At 49.3% G+C, this 18,540-nt stretch overlaps 1 protein-coding gene across 6 annotated transcripts in view; it reads right to left on the bottom strand.

Moving 5' to 3' along the window:
• The window catches only part of C7H10orf71 (chromosome 7 C10orf71 homolog), a 34,113-nt gene extending 15,867 nt beyond the window's left edge, over positions 1-18,246 (bottom strand). For 3 of the 6 annotated variants that reach the window (XR_012449789.1, XR_012449790.1, XM_020160121.2), the window contains exons 1-3: positions 16,977-17,401; positions 16,749-16,857; positions 124-227 (exon numbers count right to left, since the gene is read on the bottom strand). The gene's annotated coding sequence lies outside the window, so the exon portion shown is untranslated. Of the gene's footprint in view, positions 1-123; positions 228-9,132; positions 9,372-16,748; positions 16,858-16,976; positions 17,402-18,203 lie in introns of those variants that run through there. The other 3 variants (XM_074079403.1, XM_074079405.1, XM_074079406.1) reach the window with 3 other exon arrangements.
• Between the last annotated feature and the right edge of the window lie 294 nt (positions 18,247-18,540).

The raw sequence follows: 18,540 nt of genomic DNA, 5'->3' as shown, positions 1-18,540 counted from the left end.
AAAGCAATGGGGCCAACTGACCATGGACTGAAACCTCCAAAACTATAAGCCAAAATAAATGTTTCCTCTCTTCATGTTCTTTATCTCAGGTGTGTGTTATGGTAACAGCTGATGAGCACATACCTTGTTATAGCAGTGGGGGCTGCAGGTGCCTGCCTTGGTGGGTTTTAGGATTTATGGTTTTAAAACTTCTTTTCATGCTTAAATTTGGAGTCATCACTGTCCATCTAGAAAGAAGAGGAAAAATAATTTTAGTGGAACCCAACTGGCCAAAAGTGCTCAATGGAAAAGCTATCTTCAAATGTCAGTATTATAATTACAACACACTTGAACTTCAGTCTTCTCTTTTTAAATCTGCACTTTAACTCACCAAAATTATAAGCAGGCATTTTTGGTGAAAACCAATGAAGGGTTAATTTATATTCCTTTTAATGTTAATGTTTAGGGTCCAAGAAGTCTTCAGGATCCTGTCTTAAGCCTTTGGGATTTCTAATATGATTAGCTAGGTTGTGAATTTTGTTTCTAGTAAAATCTAACTAAAGGCCCTTTCCCCATGAATTAATAACTTAGCTTTTGCAATAAAGGGAACCAGAACAGCCAAACCCAAGTCCACTCAGCAAACAGCAGTACAGCGTTCGATTTATTGTTGGCAGGAGGCGTGAGTATCTATTTTGACAGCTAAAAGAACCAAAAAGCTGCCCAGGAGAATTCTCAGAGTGCTCAGGATGAAGTGTAAACTAATTAAAATAAACCCGCTATGCAAATCTTAAATGCAGACTCTGGGGGCTCCCACAGACCTCCCCAGATTGTAGCTCCTGGATATTAATCTAGACTGAGGTAGTTTATTAATAATATTAATAATCATAATAACTCAAATTTGGGGGACTTATTTCTTTGGAGAATCACAGAGGCACTTTGTGTCTGCCACCATACGGTAAGGCCCCATCCCCACTTCCCAGGCTGGTTTAGATGGGCCTTCCTGATGTCCCCACAGCATGTGGCTTTACCTTTCCCAGAGCTCAAGCTGTGTTGTCACAGATCAGATATCATAACCCATGTGTTTTAGAAATTGGCGATTGCTTCTTTCTCCCGTCAAAGAACCGAAAGTTCCTTGAACCCTGGAAAAGGGTCTTAAATGTCTTTGTACACTGGTCACATAATTGGTAAACATATGTGGCAATGCTCTGAGTTGGATATCTCAATCCTTGTTTGTTTTTTCCTAGAAGGCAAACTGAAGCACAGAAAAAAAGGAACAAGATAATACAAAGTTTAGTGAGAAAGAGGCCTGAACTTGGGTGGCAGGGCCATCTGGAGACTTCAGATTGGTCCATTCATATCATCTAATAATCCGTGCATGCCACAGCCTTCAACTCCTCTGAGACATGACTTAGGGATGAGGATAAAATCCAGTAGATGCTACATGTGCACAGATATGCAGGTGTGGAATGACATGGAGGCCTTTCTTCTGTGGACATTCGGAATCTTGTGCTCTGTGCCTGGACTCCCCATCCAGTTGCCTCATGGACGCATTGTTCCTGCTGTCCAAATGCGGTTCCCAGGGGCCTGTGCGGGAAAATGGCTCACTCCTCACTGTGAGTCTTGCACAGGACGCCAGCCTGAGTTGGTGAAGTGTCTGGCACATAGAACATGTTTCAGGTAAAAGGGCGCCATGTCACATTCAGAAGACATCTTTGGATGACATGACAAATGGCACAGATCTGAGCCATATTAGAAACCAGGACTTGGAATCAGTCTAAAGAATACACAGGAATGAAAGTAAACATGATAATTTCCTATCTATGTCATTTGCCCTCAAGAGCAGTCTTGTTCTCTTAAGCTTCTCCCCCTTACTTCTATCCTTTCTTCAGCCTCGTTTGCTTGCCTTTGGTGCCCTCACCACCCCTCACTGCTCCCAGATGAATCTTGCAGTGACTCACTTTTGTTCCTCCTCTGGCTTAACTTCTAGGCGTTCACTTGTGAGGGACCTTGAGTCTTTACTTCTCTCTTCCCCACCTTGTGTTCTGCTCCTTGCTGCTGGGTTTCCTTTACTTCCAGCTGAGGCTTCACTTCTCAGTCTGCAGTGTTGCACCCTCAGTCTTAGCCAGCCAGGCCTCTCATCTGGCTCTTGCCCACGCCTCCAACTTCCCACTGTGTCTCACATGTTTAAAACAACACCCAAAAACTTTCCATGGCTATTTCTCCCTCTGGGGATCCATAAACTCAAGAATCAGTGGGGCCACCTCCTCTCCTTCCCTGAGTCTTCTTCTCCATTCCTTTCCAACTCCTGTGCATTTCATCTTTTAAAGGTGTCTTTCCAGGTGCAATGGCTCATGTCTGTAATCCCAGCTATTTGGGAGTTAGAGATCAGGAGGATGGAGGTTTGAAACCAGCTGGTGCAAAAAATTAGTGAGACCCTATCTCAAAGAACAAGCTGGGCATGATGATGCATACCTTGTCATGCCAGGAGGATTGAGGTCCAAGGCTGGCCCCTGGCAAAAAAGTGCAAGACCCTATCTGAAAAATAACTAAAGCAAAAGGGGCCTGGAGATGTGGCTCAAGCGGTAGAGCACCTGCATAGCAAGCATGAGGACCTGAGTTCAAACCCCAGTATTGTCCAAAAAAAAAAACCCAAAAAGTGTCTTACTCCCGTACACCAATCTCATTTGCCACTGAATCACTAGATGGCCCCAGGGCCATCATGTCTCCTCGGGAGACTGTAGAAGTCCATATTTATTTCTACACTCTTTACCCAGACACAGCACCTGAAAGTCAAATCTATTCACGTCAGCCTCTTGCTTTGAACTCTCAATGGATTCTCTGTTTTCAAGAATGAAAAGTCATCTTCATACGGAGTCTCTCCTTCCTCATTTTGGAGACTTTTCCAGCCACCCTGGCTTTTTCCAGCTTCTTCAACAAACTGAGTGACTTCTTGCCTTGGGCCTTTGCACATGCTGTTCCCTCTTCCTAGGATCCTTTTCTTTCTTCTTTTCCCTGTTACCTGGTCCTACACATGCTTCAGAGTCCATATTATATGTCCCTCACCAAGGCTGTTTCCAGCACTGCCTCCCATTACATAGTCCCATAATAAGCCACATCCGTCTCCTTTGTAGCACTTGTCATAATTATGCTATCAAGCTGGGCAATTTATTGTTTAATGTTTGTCTCTCCCGTGCGAGGGCTGGCTTCTCTGTCTGCTTTTTCAACTACCCTCCTCATGTTCATAGCACGAGATGTCTGTTAAATAAATGAGCAAATTCTTCCACCTCTACATCAGCAGCATTTATTTTACTGATTCAATGATTATCTGGTGATTGCAGAACTAGCAAAAATTCCAAATTAGTGAATTTGAATCCAAGGGGATTTTGTTTGTTGTTTGATTCCAAGCCTATTTGTCTGTGGTCAAAGATAATTTGATTATTCCTTGAGACCCTGTTCACACCATTTAAGTCAGGCCTGAGTTTCAAGGTGAATACTGGTTAGCATTTATATCGGGGAGAAATGACTTCCCAATGTCCCTGTTTCTTCCCAATGCTCCAAGTTGCAGGGGTGGATTTGATGTCCTCGGGAGGAACGGTTCCCAGCAATTCCATTTGAACACCTTCCCTCGCAGTCTGGGGATGGACACTGCAAATGGTTATTAAATGATGCGAGATGTACCGACGGCATCAGCAAAGGCAGTATTCTCTGTGTGGTCCAGACAACCCTACAGAACTCAGCAACTCTGCTCTCGGGACCTCCAGCAACCCCTCCACGGATGGTGAGCCTGGGGTAAGCTTGTGTCAGTGTGAGCAGCTTTGGTGGAACACCAGGGCACAAAAAGAGAAGCAGGGTCCCCGGGAAGGAATTAGTGGACTAGTGACACATCCACAGTGAAAGTGTGCATGGGGCCCTGTGTGCATAGCCTCGAGGGGGAAGACTCACACTCCAGGATGCATTTTGTCTTTTTCTTACAGTAGGGCCATCTTTTTAAATAGAATCAGAATATATAAAACCAGCCACATCTGAGAGTGCATCCCCATGAACCAAGCTTTTCTTGAGATGGGCACCAAAATGTCCTTTGCACAGTCATTATTAAATTCTAATGTTTGCACACATGATGCTTTTCTGTGTGTCTCACAATTACTGTCTTGTCATGGACCAGGATGTGCTGCTTCTTCAGAGACAGTTTGTTTTTTTCCCTCCTACTCCCTCATAAATGCCTATGCAGAATGCTGGGAGTGTAACTCAAGTGGTAGAGCACTTGCCAAGCCAATGCAAAGCCCTGAGTTTGAATGCCTATTCAGGACCTGCAAGGTCCTCTGTAAGTGGGAAGCTTGACTTCCCCCATGCACCCTCTCCCTGCCTGGCTTGTGACACACCAGACAGGGAGCTGCTGACCCCACATGTGTCCTAGAGTGGCTCCTCTGAGCTCCTTTGCCTGGAACATCCCTCTTTGTCCTCTGGCCACACTGTTGACCCCATCCTTCTCTGACCACCTATTCCTTATAGAATCTATTTTTTTTAATCCCTCCCATTGTTTCATTCCATTTTTTTCTGCTATGATCCATCTTTCCAACATGACTTTGAGGTCCTTGGACTGAGGTTCCTGGCCAGTCCGTCTTTGACTGACCTGGTGCATGGTGCCTGGTCATCTGGTGTAAATGCTTTCAGTTGCTGTTATGGAGCACGTCTTGGGCCACAAGGATGTGATGACAGAGGTGTGCTGGAGTGTGTGGTGTGCAGACAGAGGGAAGGTTGAAAGGTCAGCCACCCCATGCTTTTCATGTCTCCCTCAAGGCTTGGGGTCAGCTGCCAGCTCAGGCCAGAGAGTGCCACATAGCCCCAAACCCTCATGCATCCCAGGCTGTGAGCACAGGAAGTGGTCTGGGGAGGGGACTCAAATGTGTCAACCCCACCACTAGGGCCTCTTCCATGCTTCACAAACAGCTACTCTTTTGAGCCCCATGACTGAGGGGTGCAGGCCCCACAGAACCAGGGCCCGGTCAGTGACATTGGAGGCTGCAGCTCAGGAACCGTTGCCACCAACATGACTGTGCATTATCACCTTCACTTCAAAGATGAGACCTCAGGGAGGTGAAGTGAACATTCTATGTCACACAGCTGGTGAGTGATAGAGCTGGGCTGGGGTCCCAGGCCTGTGTGGTCCTGGGGTCAGTACCCCACAAGAGAGGAAACTGCTGGAGGTCTGGCATGCCTAGGCTGCCAGACTGAGTGAGTGAAAACTATAGGACCCCCAGGGAAATGCAAACTTCAGATAAATGATAAATACTTTTTTCAGTGTAAGTATAACCCATGTAATATGTGGGGTATACTTATACTAAAAATATTCATCTGAAATTCAAATTCCACTGAAATTCCTATTTTATTTAAATCTGGCAACTCAAATGCCTCACCAGCTGTTAGTACCAAAGTATTAGGAAGACAATATGGCAAATCAATCCTGGGGTGACCCAGGAACAGCAGTGGCTCAAGTGTGCACATCACCTTGCAGTTAGTTCCTGACCAGTCGGCATCCATTATCTTGTTTGATTCCCAGGATGGCTTTGAGGAGGGTTGAGTAGACCTTATCACAATTCTCTAGGTGGAGAAATGAAGGCACAGAGAGGTCCAGGATATTGCTCAGTGTCACACAGCATGTAAAAAAAGAGAGGAACAGGGACTGGGATTCAGCTCCTGTCACCACTTGACCACTTGCACTTTCTCAGGATGAAACCCTGAACTTTTGGCTCCTGGGCTTAGACTCCAAGAGAATGTCACGGGAGGCATCCTCACTGCTCGTGGTTTCTGGGCAGGAGTTCACAGAAGAACTGAAGGCACGGTGGAGAAAAGGAGGGTTTTCATTTCAATGTTTACACCATGTCCTAAGGGTTCACTCAGCTCAGTTTTTTGTGGTGGCCACAGGCATAGAACTGTTGATTCAGCTGGGAATCATGGGGTCCCTCTGCTTGGGGAGGGCTTGGTAGTTCTGAGGCCTCTGCAGAGATGGGGAGGGGGACTCACTCCCAAGCTGCCGAGATGGCCTTGCATTTGTCTCTTCATCCCTGTTCGCCTTTCCACAGGAAGCCATTGGGGTTTGCTCTGCTGCTGAGTTTGACCACTTGCCTATTGTGTGGTTTTGGAGCCTGAGGTCTTTGGGTGGATTTAATTGCCTTAATTGAATGGCGTTTCCACTTCTTTGTAAAGGGGAAGCAGGAAGACAGAGGAGAGGATGGGGTTGGCTTTATCACACCCAGAAGGCCCTAACAAATTGGAATTGATTCCTCTTGCTGTGCTTTCTAAGGTAGGTTTTTGAGACATCAAATCAGGCAGGCCCTAAGGAGCTCTTCAGAGTAGTGAACTATGACAGGTTCCCTGTCTGTGCACAGGCTGGAAGCTGCATTCCAGCCATGGATGTGCACACAACCTCCACCACCCATCCCACACCAGCTCCTGTCCACACCAGGACAGTTTCAGGCTGATCAGTCTCAGGCCAAGCTCTTGACCTCTGTGCAACTGCTAACAGCCCTCCTGTTCATATATTCTGTATTTGATGGGGTGAATGTCTTAGTTGACTTGGGCTGGTAAAACAAAAATCCCATAGACTAGGTGGCTTGAACAGCCAAGATTTATTTCTCAAAGTTCTCTCTTGCTGGTGGAGTGGCTCAAGCTGTAGAATGCCTGCCTACCAAGCATGAGGACCTGAGTTCAAACACTGGTACAACCAAAAAAAGTTCTCTCTCATGTCTCTTCTCATAAGGGCACTAATCCCACTCATGAGGACTCCCTCTCATAACCTAATTGCCTCCCATAGGCCTTGACTCCTAATTCCAAACCATTGAGGATTAGGGTCTCAACATATGAGTTCTCGGTACACAAACATTCACTCTATAACAGTGAATGATGAAATGATAGAATTTCCTTCCTTGGTTGTGCTCTTTAGGAGAAGGGAACAGACATGGGCAGGGCATCTATGGAGTGGCAGGCTTGGGCCCACTGCTGCATGTGCCTGTACTCCCTGACTTGCCAATAGAACTTGGCAGGGTGGGCCTCTGCCCTGTCTTTCAGCTGAGTACACTGAGGCTCCTGGGGTTGATTGCTTCTTCCTTGCTTAGGGCCCCTGCATGCCAGAGCTGGGCAACACCCCAACCTTGCCTTGTTCTCTGGCCCCATGTGATTTCTTCACCCAACGTGGTGATTGCTATGACCTTGTAACTTTTGACTTTTGGAGATCAGAAATTTCAAGATCACTTAAACTCTCCTGAAAGAAACCACGATCTCTCACAAGCTGAACTTGAAGCTGTTTCATGCATTTGTCCATTCAAAAGCTACTCAATGAGCATCTATTATGTGCCATCCTGCTCTGGTGCTGGGGATACAGCCATGGGCAGGGCTCGCTTGCAACTGTCTCCCTGCAGAATTGGATGAATCCTGGGAGGGCCTTGCTTTGTAGAAGCACATTTACCTCTGTTTTAATCTGGCTTCCTTTGGACAATGCTTCTTGTGCATGTAAAAACATAGCTTTGACTTGCACATGGCTCCTTGTACATCTGCTTTGACCATTTTGGCTCCCCTGCTCTGGTGTTTGGCACCCAAAACCTTGGAGGTTTGAATGGCCTCCAAGCTGGGAGTTAGGCTGCAAAAGGCAAGCGTTCTCAGACCAACCCGGTGGCTCCTGTGCCCTGGTAGAGAACAAGACTGACTTTGTCTAACCCTGGGAACATAAAAGTGCTTGGTACTGGGAGTCCCAATGTTAGCACTGGCCTGGCAGCAATCTGAATCCTCCATAAACCACATCACACATGCAGGGACCTCTAAAACTACAGCAAGAAGGAGTCCATGACACTCCAGAGATTCACGATGAAGAAAGCAGCTGGCCTGCACTGGCTGGACACACAGCCCTGGTTGTTGTGTGTGGTTGCCACAACTGTGTCCTGCGGCCTTTAAGGAGAGCCTCTTTCTCTGAGGAGCTCAGCCTGCCTGGAACTGATCCTACCAGGGTAGCTTCTCTGCCGTGTCTAGATGGGTCATTTCCCCAGAAGTTTCCGAGCATTGCCCAGGGTGGAGTCTGCAGTTAGAGGCCAAGGATCCCAGCACAGAGCTGGCTGGCTTGTTTTAACCTGACTGTGAGGATGCCTGGCTCCTAACATCAAGACCCAGGAAAGGATCCTGTCTCAAGAGAAATGAGAAGTCCCAGGAAAAAAGGAGAGAGAACCAGGCTGGATCCAAGGGGTCTCCCAGCAACCTACTGCTTTCTGGCATCTGTTTCTGATCCCTGATGACCAGGACAGGCCCAGCAGTATTTAATGACCTGCTCACTTTTGCTAGGGAACAAGTTGTGATTTGTAGTGCTGAGCAGTTTCCTGAGGCAGAGTTGGGATGAGGTTTATGGTAGGCCTTGTGAGGTACAGGGGTTCTGGGACACCTCTGAGTTCCAGCAGGCTCCAGCCACACTTGTTTTTGCTTTGGTAAGGATATGTGTGCAGAGCCTCACTGGCAGAGGCTTGCCCTTGAGCTAGCAGCAGAATGCACTCACGTGGATCCTGCCCACCTCTGGAGGAAGGGCAGTGTTAGGGATCACTCCTCAGAATGCCTGGTGGCCAGGTGGACTGGACTCGGCCAGGAAAGGATCTCAGGTTTATTCGCCACCAGAAGGAGCTGAGGCCTGGTACTGCCAGAGTCTCTATGGTGCTTCCTCAGCATCTCTGCAGCTGCTACGATGCCTAGCCTCAGCAGCCATATGTCCCCGAATAACAGGCTTCGGTTCCTCCTTGTGGGCTTGGAGGAGACTTCGCAGGAGCAGAAGCACTCTGAGAGGGACAGCAGGTGAACTGAAGCATCCTGCTCTCAGAACTAGGGAGAATGCCAGTTACCCTCTGTGCCAAGAAAGGATCTTAAGGTAGTGCCCTGAGAGGCAAAAGCTAAGAAAAGGAAAGAGGAAAAAAAAAAAAAAAGCTGGCAGAAATGGTTTTCCTGCTTAGCATTTTGACCCTTTGAACTCCTTGTCACTCAGCCCAAATTGTAGGGCCATGCCCACTGCCAGGCCCAGGCAGGGCAGCTTCCAGAAAAGGGACAGTAGATCACAGGGCTCTGCCTGGGATCTAGGTACAGATGTGCTGAGCATGAAGTCAAGTCTGTGAGCTTCAGGCATCTCACCTGTGAAATGGAGCTAGTGCTGTGTACCTTGTGGAGGTGTCACTAATGGGTCTTCTCAACCTTGGCACTATTGACATAGTCAAAGGCCCCTGGGCAACCTCTCCAACTGAGGACTGTTAGGGTTGAGTGTGGGGTCACCCATCCCCATGTGACCTCCAGAGTCTGGTGCTCTGTCCATTCATTCATGTGTCCATCTGCTCTTCCCTTCTATCTTCCTCACAACTGTCTTGCCCTGGAATCTGGAAACAGCAGGAACTGACATGAGAGAGGAATCAAATAGGCAGTTGCAAACACAGGAAGAGCTGGAAGGCTGGATCTGTGGTGGTGTCATTCCGGCCACTGTAAAATAGGGAGAACAAAAACCAACCCTGCTACTTCCTCCCACCCCCAGGGCTGCTACCTGCACGGGGGAAAGGAACTGTGGAATTGGTGTCTGAGGCAGGCACTGCTTGAGATTTCTCATGCTCAGAGCTGCCAGACTCCCCAGATCCTGGCCTCCCCAAGCTGGGGGACACCCGTGCCAGAACAGAGCCAGGAAACTGCATCAAGGAGAGCAGTACTTTCCCTGCCTGGAGGCTGGATAGCAAATGATTGACATTCCAACCGTTCCTCTACCCCTCTCCTGGAGCAGAGGTGGTCACTGTGTTTTCCTCAATATATCCTATGAAGTACATTTACACGATGGCACAGAGCATGCTCACACACACACACACACACGTGGATTTCATGAAGCAAAGTTTACATTTCTTCTGTGTACTACTCTGATCATTCCATTCCATTCTATTCTAATAGTCTTTCATAAAAAACCCTCTATTTGCAACTTAATAAGTGATATCGAGACTCAGTAATTACTTAGGTTCTGCAGTATTCTTTGAAAACCTATCCAAGGCAAGAATCTCTAGGTGCCCCTGATCAGGCACCGTGCACGGTGTCTCTGTTTGTAGCGATGCTAGATTTCCACCTGGATGGAGAATTGGAGACCCGAGGCCCCAGTGCAGTGACTGGAGGGTCCTATGAGATTCACATGGGGAAAGGGAGACCTCTTTGGTGGCAGCACTGTGGGCCACGCCTTGCTGTGCTCCTTGGCTCTGTCTTCAGTCCTCACAGTGTCTATTCCTAGCACAAGGTCAGGACATTTATTTGTTGAGTGAATGAATAAGGTACATTTCTATTTGTTGAATGAATGAATAAGACACATTTCTATTTACTGAGCAACTGGTACAAGAGAGGCCCTTTATAGTCAGTATTACTGACTAATGTTTATTATTTAATTAATACTCACAACAGCCTCATGAAGCAGGAATTCCTCTTGTTCTTTCAGAGACCTGGGCTGCTGGAGATGAGGTCCCAGCCATGTGCACTTAAAAACCTCCTCCATCAGCTGCAGAGATGCTCACCACAGGCTGAGTACCACTGCTCAGTGCCACACTGCCCCTTTGGGGACTATCCTGAAGCCTCTACTCTCAGCTCTCCTGGGAGCACATCTTAAGATATACATCTAGAGGATATCCTGTTCCCTGCATACTGGAGATACTGGGGACCCCAGAGCACAGAGTGCAAAGACCTGGGAACCCTATGGTGCTTCTTTGGGCTGTGACACATGGATCTCTGGTTAAGAATTTTGGAATCTGAGGCTTTGGACAAGTCACTCTGTTTGTCTGAGCCTTGTTTGGTCACCTCGAGGCTAGTGGGACAGCAACCCCAGCAACTGACACCCATGAAAACCCTTTCTAATTGTACAGTGGTTGCTGCAGGACCATGGTAGCTATGGACTCCACCTCACAGAGCCTCATCAGGGAGGAGCCTGCCTAAAGGTCTTCCAGAGAAGATACCCTTGGGTTTGTCAGGAGTGGGGATGTCCCTCAGCAACCATCTCCTGTCCAGCCCCTGAAAAAACAGCAGGCAGTGTGGGGAGGGACCCTGGCTGGCAGACCTGGAGTATGTCAGGTGTGCAGAAAGGAGGCTCCAGGCAGCCTGCTCAGCAGCCTGGGAAGGCAGAGGTGTGCAGGGTTCCTCATACTGTCTACTGAGACAATTGCCCCAGCAGAAAGAGGGTGCCATGTGCCTGGGTCACGCAGCAGAGAAGCAGAGATGGGAGAGGTATGGCTAAGCATCAACAACCTATAGTTGCCCCCAAGCACCTATGGGGATCTCCTGATCCCCACCAGGTACTTTGTGTCCATGACCTCACTCAATGTCACAGCAACTGACAAGTTAGGTAAGGCTGGTGCGCCAAAAGAGTTTTAGGTGGAGAAACTGAGGGTCAGAGAGGTTGCGGAACTTGCTCAAGGTCATGCAGCCAAAAAGCAGCAGAGTCAGGATTCAGACCTAGGTTTCTGTGCTCTGCCCTTCTTAATACAGGGAAGACAGAGAAACAGGTAGTGGGGTGCTCCTGGTGCTACCACCAGGGATGAGGAAGTGTGGCAGCCTCTCCTGGAGCGTTCTCATCCGTCTGCCATGGCTCTCCTCTTCCCAATGGGACGGTTTACTTTAAGGAAGCTGGACAAGGCCTTACAGGGTCTGGCTGTCCCACAGACACCAGCCTCAAGCCCTGGCCTAGGAAGTCAGGGATTAGGGGAAGGGGTCCCTACATACAGCACCTCTGGGAGCTCCCAGCTCTTCTGCACAGGGTCAGAGTTTCTCCTTGTGTCCCTGCCAGGGCTTAGGAAAACCGGGTAGATGGCTGGTTTGTAAATGTCAGTAGTGCTTTCTTCCATCAATTGGGCAGTGATGAGGGGCTGGGACTGGGGAAGGAAAGGGGAAGAATGGGCTCCATGCTGTGTGGGGCAAAGTTATGAGGAACTGATTTCCATCTACCCTCTTCCTGGAGTTCCTCATGGAAGAGAAAACACTCAGAATGTGACCATCAGGCTGTCTTTCTAGAACATAAAGCTGAAAGATAGGCAAGTTGACTTAAAATAACAGCTCCCGTTGATGTGAAAATAATCAGCCCCTTGGAGGATCTCCTGTTGGGCTGGAGAACAGTGGCAAGACTTTCCCCTTTCCTTTCCTAAGGCAGAGGTCAGGTCAGGCTCTGTGCTTCTCAGGATGCCCTGGGGGCTTGTTAAGCAGAGCACCGGGCCTCAGTGAGAGAAGGGAGGTCTAAGAAGTTCCAGGACACAGGCTGCTTTCGGTCATGCCTGGAGAAGGCTGCTCTAGGTCCTGAGCAACAGGAAGTTTGTACTCACATATTATGGTCCCTTGGGTCACTGGGGTCCCATGATTGGTTGTCATCAGCTGTGACTTATGTAGCATCTACCCCTGTCCTGTGCCTGGCATGGGCAGGCCACGTATCTGTGAGGTACAGAGATGAAGCAGAATGCTGTCCTTTCTAGGGAACTGTTCTGTTTCCTTCATGGGCAGAAGGAGAGAAGACTTGCTGGGCAACGAGCAGGCCACAGGAATGTGGGGCTGCCAGTCTGTACATAGGCGCCGGCTGGGCCCAGCCTGGGCCACAGCAGAGGATGCTGGTGGACAAGCATGAGGTACAGAGGCAGGCCAGTGCTCCCACCTCCCATCCCCGTGTGACCCCCCCACAAGTTATTTCCCCTCTCTGAGCCTTCTCATTGGGCCGCAGGAATTGCTGGCTCCTGGGTGGTGGTGAAGACCACAGGAGAAAATAACTCTGTGTAGGACAGATCTCCACAGAGTGAGGACTCCTACACGGAAACTCCCACCTGGAGACATTGTGGGGTTAGGCTGAACCCTAACCCCCAGTGTGAAGGTATCAGGATGTTGGGCCTCTGGGAGGTGACCTCATGAGGTGGAGCCCCCTGAATGGGATTAGTGCCTATAATCAAAGGACATCAATGCGTGCCCTTGCTCTCCTCCCACCTGTGGAAGTCACAACAAGAGGGCGCCATCTACGAAGAATGGGCCCTCCCCAGACACCAAGATCAGAGGCCTGATCTTGGATTTCCCAGCCTCCAGAACTGTGAGAAATAAATGTCAGATGCTTATAAGCCACCCAGTCTATGGTGTTTTTCTTAGAGCAGACCTTGGGCTTTTGATATGGACTGTGTTGGGAAGGAATCTCGCATCCACAGCAGCAGTGATTCACCACTAACAGCAACATCAAGTACATCTAAGGAGCTCATATCTGGAAAGCAGGAGCGGTGCTTGCTAAGTGCTGCTCTTGGGCTGAAGATGTGGCTCACGAGGTAGACTGCTTGCCTCACAAGTACAAGGCCCTGAGTTCAATCCCCAGTACAGCCAAAAATAAATAAATAAATAAAATGCCATTCTTACCATTCCTAATTCCCAGAAGGAAGGGCAGGGCCAGAACCCAGATATTCCTGGGGCTAGGACCCTGGCTGAACTTGTGAGTGGCCCTCAACAAATTACAAAACCTCTTGTGCCTCAGTTTCCTCATCTGTAAAATGAGACTAATGGCTCCTAGCAACTACCCAAGAGATGTCATTGTTGGTACCACCATGTAACCCAGTTAATCGAGGGCCAGGGGCATATGGGTTACAGGCATGGCTTTGCCTTTTCCCAACATAAAGGGGATGGAGCGGCAAGGTAAAGTCCCCACCCTCACCTGGGCCTGACCGTAGCCGCTGAAGGTTTCCCTGGCCTTGGAAGTGCCTCCCATGTTTGCCTTCTCAGGTTGGGAAATGCTGCCCCTCGTTAGTCACACATCCTCGGAGAAGTTGCTTAACCTCTTTTAACTTTAGTGCTTGCCTCTCTGAAGAGGATCATAAGATTTGCTGTGCTGGATCGCCTCAAGAATAAATCCAGACTTGCTAAGGCCTTGCCCATGCAAGGATGTAGCCAAAAATTGCGTGGAGGATATGGTCGGGAGACTAAGGCAGGAAATGGCTCTGATCCAATGAGTTTAGCCTTGTGGGTCTGAGCTCTGACCCCTTGCTTTCTGTAGCCTCTTGGCCTGACCTGTCTCTGCAAGGGACAGATAGGACCAGATACGAGGACAAGTTTGTGATACTGTATGTGGCCTGGTGGCCTGAGGACAAGACCAGCCAAGGGGTAGCTCCAACGTGACCTGGCCCTCACAGATGAGGCTCAGTATTACCAGGTGTGAAAACAGTCTGCAGTCATGGCAGTGGGTAGGAAAGAGCTGTGCTGACCTCAGAAATCCCAAGAGACGGCTTAAGGGAATCTAAGCATTTCCTTTCTCTGCCTTACTTAAGCTTTGGGCAAGGACTTTGAGACGGGAGATGGCTGAGTCAAAAAATCTATGCCTCAATTCAAACTTACAGGCTCCTATGCACTAGCCCAGTGAGAAAGGGGCCTCTCAGGGAAAGAGAAGCCCTGGGTTCCTACTGAAGTCACTTGCAGGTGCCTCCATAGGACTTGAGGGTCCTTCTGGGGCCTGACCACCTGCCCTGTGTTCATGTTGGCCTGAGTGAGAACAGAAGGCTTCTGCCCACTATCATGAACTGTGGGCCAGGAAAATGTCCCCCTCCCCTTCATACTAAGAAAGTGAGGTGTTTTAAGTGCTGGGGAGAAACCATTTGTGGCTGGTGGATTGTTTGGACTCTTGCTGCCAGATTCTCCCAAGGTCAACTGATGTGGGCTTAGAAGGAAATGCATGTTGCACCAAGTTGTCTTTAGTCTTTCACCCGAGCACCAGGTGAGCTGAGAAGCTGCTGTACCTCTGCCTGTCTTCAGAGACTGTATATAGCTATGTTCCACACCAAGCCAGGTTGGATGACACCTCAGCATTGGTATGTGTGCCACACGCTCCCTTTTTGGGTCTTGATCTGTGAGCCTCGATAGATTCCTTCGTCTTCTCCCCTGGCCACTCACAGGAACTCATATCACACAACCCCATGGGAACCAACAGAAACTAAGAGACATTTGGGGTTTTTTTTCAACAAAGTAAATGAAACCTAAGATTGAGTTACAGGGCTATGGACTGACTGGGTTGGGTAACATGAGGTTAAATTCTCAAATAAAGCTAAGACTCACTCAACGTACATGGACTGTGTTGGGGAGCATAAGCACTGTATACCATTTGGGCAGCCGCCCCATATAGCCTTTTGCTTCTCTCCAGTAAGCCTGGGCAGACGGAGTGAAACCCCAAGAGCAAATGAGTGGCAGCTAAGCCTTGGAGCCAAGGTAAGGACTCAGTAACTGAGACTGGCTGAGATTGGAGGTGTAGGCAGATGGGACTTTCCCTCCTCAGTAAGGGTCTGCTGGGCTTCCTGGGGGTTAGGAGCAAAGAGCAAGGAAGCATACAGACAATTGCAGAAACAAGGCAGCGAGTGGCAAGGCCACTCTCCCTTCACAGCTCCCTCTGCCTGGGTTTCCGGGGAGGCCCCAGCCCCTCTGTTTCCAGGACCCAGCATTCCACCAGCTCGTGTGGCTGCTCCCATCCCAAGGACCCTCTGGTCACCAAAGAGCAGACATAATTACTCCCAACCCAAAGACCCAGGGGCAGACGCAAGTTGCACTTGGGTCATCTGGAGGTGGCTATTTATGTATCACCCGATAAGCACAATCTGCCCTGCTCAGCCAGGCCACATGGACATGCCATGCAGCTGGTGACTCCACAGTAAGCTCACTCTCCCAGCCCCATGACAAACTGAACATTTCCTATGCTAGATAGACCTGAAAAACAAGCCCAGGGGAGGGACGAGAGGCCCCAGAGCAGCCAGCCACTGGTCCTAGGGGTCCCTCTTGGCCTTTCTAGCAGCAATGTTTATTGCTTTGTGTGTGTGTGTGCGTGTGTGTGGTTTGCACAACAGAGGTCAACAAACTTTTTCTGTAGAGGACTACACAGCAAATGATTCCACTTTTGCAGGACTTATAGCCTCTGCTGGTGCCATGTAAATGCAGCCATAGACAATATGCAAACGAACGAGTATGGCTGCGTGCCAATAAAGCTTTATTTACAAATCCAGGTGCCCAGCCCACAGGCGGTAGTTCACCAACCACCATTGTAAAGTTGCTGGAAACCAAGTGTTTAACATGCACATGTGCTTAATCTAGTTTGTAAAGTTCCTATCCTTATGGAGGCATTTTAAATTGCTATCTAATAATTTTTCTAAAGGCTATCTAGCTTGCCGTACGTGTTCTCATCCAACAATTCTTCTCCACAAGGAACAAAAGAGATGATTTTAGATTGGGCCAAGCCTGCCCTGTGGGAGTCTGGTGGGGCCCCCTGGGTTGTGTGAGGACTTCACAGCAGTCTGTGGACGGTTTTGTGATGGGGACACATGTGCTTTCTGAGTCCACAGGTTCCAATGTCCCAACAGTTAGTCAACCTCTGTTATAGTTCTTAAGATCCCGCCTTGGGGGAGACAAGAGTGTCATCCTCTCTACTTCTGACTGCCACGAAACATGGGACCACCGGTTGTTCCATTTGTCAATGCAGGGATCCAGTCATGTCCACAGGCATGTGCTCGCTCAGCCATGTGGGAGCAGAGCACCAGAATAAAGTCACAAGTGTGTGTGTTACATCTTCTGTTTACGGCCATGCAACACACCCAGCACCCCAAGAGCCTCAGCACCCAGTGTGCTTTTGTCCCCCAACCCCATTACCCAACACATTACCCAAACACACCCACAGCCCTCCCGGATCAAACACCACTTCTGATTAGCAGGAGATACCCTGCCTGTGCCCAGGAGCCAGGCAAGTGTCCGGACTGTACCTTCTGTTCTCCGCGTGTCCCAGCTGCTCGCTCCTCAGGCCTTCCCAGGAACAGAGGGCGCCCAGCTTTCCCCAGCAGCCCAAAGTGGACAAGTTCCTCTTTAGCCAGGCTACCCAGAGATGAGAAGAGAGTGGATTTCAGAACCAAACCTATTTCTCACAAACCTGCCCACCTGAGGAAAATCAGTGACCAAAAGCTGGCCAGACACTGGGAGTTTGCGAAGCTTACCTAAATAGAGACCCGGCCGGGGGAAACCAAATGGTGTTCTTGATGGGGAAGAGGCAAACAGTCCGCACTGCAACACCCGCGTGGTGTCAAGTAACAGTCAGATTAAACAAACAGCCTCAGCAGCTATTTTTACATCCAGATCAGCCACGGGTAATAGATAACTTGGGGAGTGAGAAATTGCTTGCTTATTAGCAGGACCCCTCACCATGATTCCGACTTCAATCCAGAACAATTTCTAGTGCTACTCCAGCACCTAGATTTGAATAAAAATATCTCAAGGTGGGAAGGAAAATATTTGTCTAGGGAAACATTAAAAAAACACGACAGTGTGTGCCCTGGAGCCAGTGCCCAGAGGCCTGCTGATGTCCCAGGGCAGAAATAGCCTGTTTCATCATTGGCTCTGGATGACCACAGCCTGCATTCCTCGAGTAAGGACTCGGTAGTACTCTGTGCAGCCTCAGGCTGGGGGCCGGCCAGGCTGGGTTTCAGGGATGTGAACTACCCTAGGAAGAGGCAAGGTAAGTGTCCACTTGGGGAGCTTGGCCACAGCAAGTTCACTTGTTTGCAAGGCGTGAGTGTCAGTAGACAGGTCCCTTCTGCAGGCAAAGGCTCCCCTTTCTATCTCTGGTAGGGGCAGCTGCCTACAGCCTGCAGACAAGTTCATACCTGCCTTCCTGTCTTTCTGTCTTGGCCTGGGGTCACCTACTCCCCAAATTGCCTGTAGATCCCCAAACTTCTTCCACTTGCTGTGCCTTTGCTCATGCTGTACCAGCTTCCAGGTTGCCCTCCTTACCCTCCCCAGTCTGGCTCCACTCACTGCCAGCATTTAATATAAGAGTTTATTCTCTTTTACCAAAAGCCCTCTCTTATACTCCCCTGGCCCGTGGCCTAAGGAGTCTGAGGTGACCAGTGCCTGCCAGGTGTCCCGCTCCACATGGTACTTAAAGCCCTGGATGTCTGCAGCACACTGTACCTCTGAATCTATTTGCAGGCTGCCCCTCCCACTCCTGTGAGCATTTCAAGGGCAGCAACCTCTGTCGTAGTCCTAGTTGGGGCCTGGCACCATCTCCAGCCTTGACCCTGCTGGTGGCCGGGGTCATGGGGATCCAGATCTTGAAGTCAGAAAAAACAGCTCCTCTGCCCTGCCCTGCAGACTGAGGTATCCGAGCTCAATCAGCAGGAGTGTGAAGACCCTCTCCTCCTGGAGCTCTGTGAGTGGCCGTTTACCTTGAGAATGCCAGGCCTTAAAGATGGGATGTCTGCACATGGCTGAGCACTCAGAGATGACTCAAGGGAGGCCCAAAGTGAACTCTTCAATGTTACCCACCCATCCATCCACCTGCCACCCCTGCCTGTCAAAACAAGCTCCAGCTAACTTGAGATGTGAGCCAACACTCACAAAACGTCACACGGGATATGGAGCCCCGGCTTCATTATTTCTTAGCTTTTGACACCAGCCAATCACTCCACCTCTCAGAGCCTCAGCTCATTAACCTCTAAGCTGTGGAGCTGAAGATCAAATGCACAAATAGGCTGGGATATTGCAAAGCTTCTCAAATAGTAG

This window comes from Castor canadensis, chromosome 7 (assembly GCF_047511655.1).
Source record: "Castor canadensis chromosome 7, mCasCan1.hap1v2, whole genome shotgun sequence".
Classification (NCBI taxonomy): domain Eukaryota; kingdom Metazoa; phylum Chordata; class Mammalia; order Rodentia; family Castoridae; genus Castor; species Castor canadensis.
The sequence above is the reverse complement of the archived record's forward strand: the minus strand, read 5'-3'. Positions and strand labels throughout refer to the sequence as shown.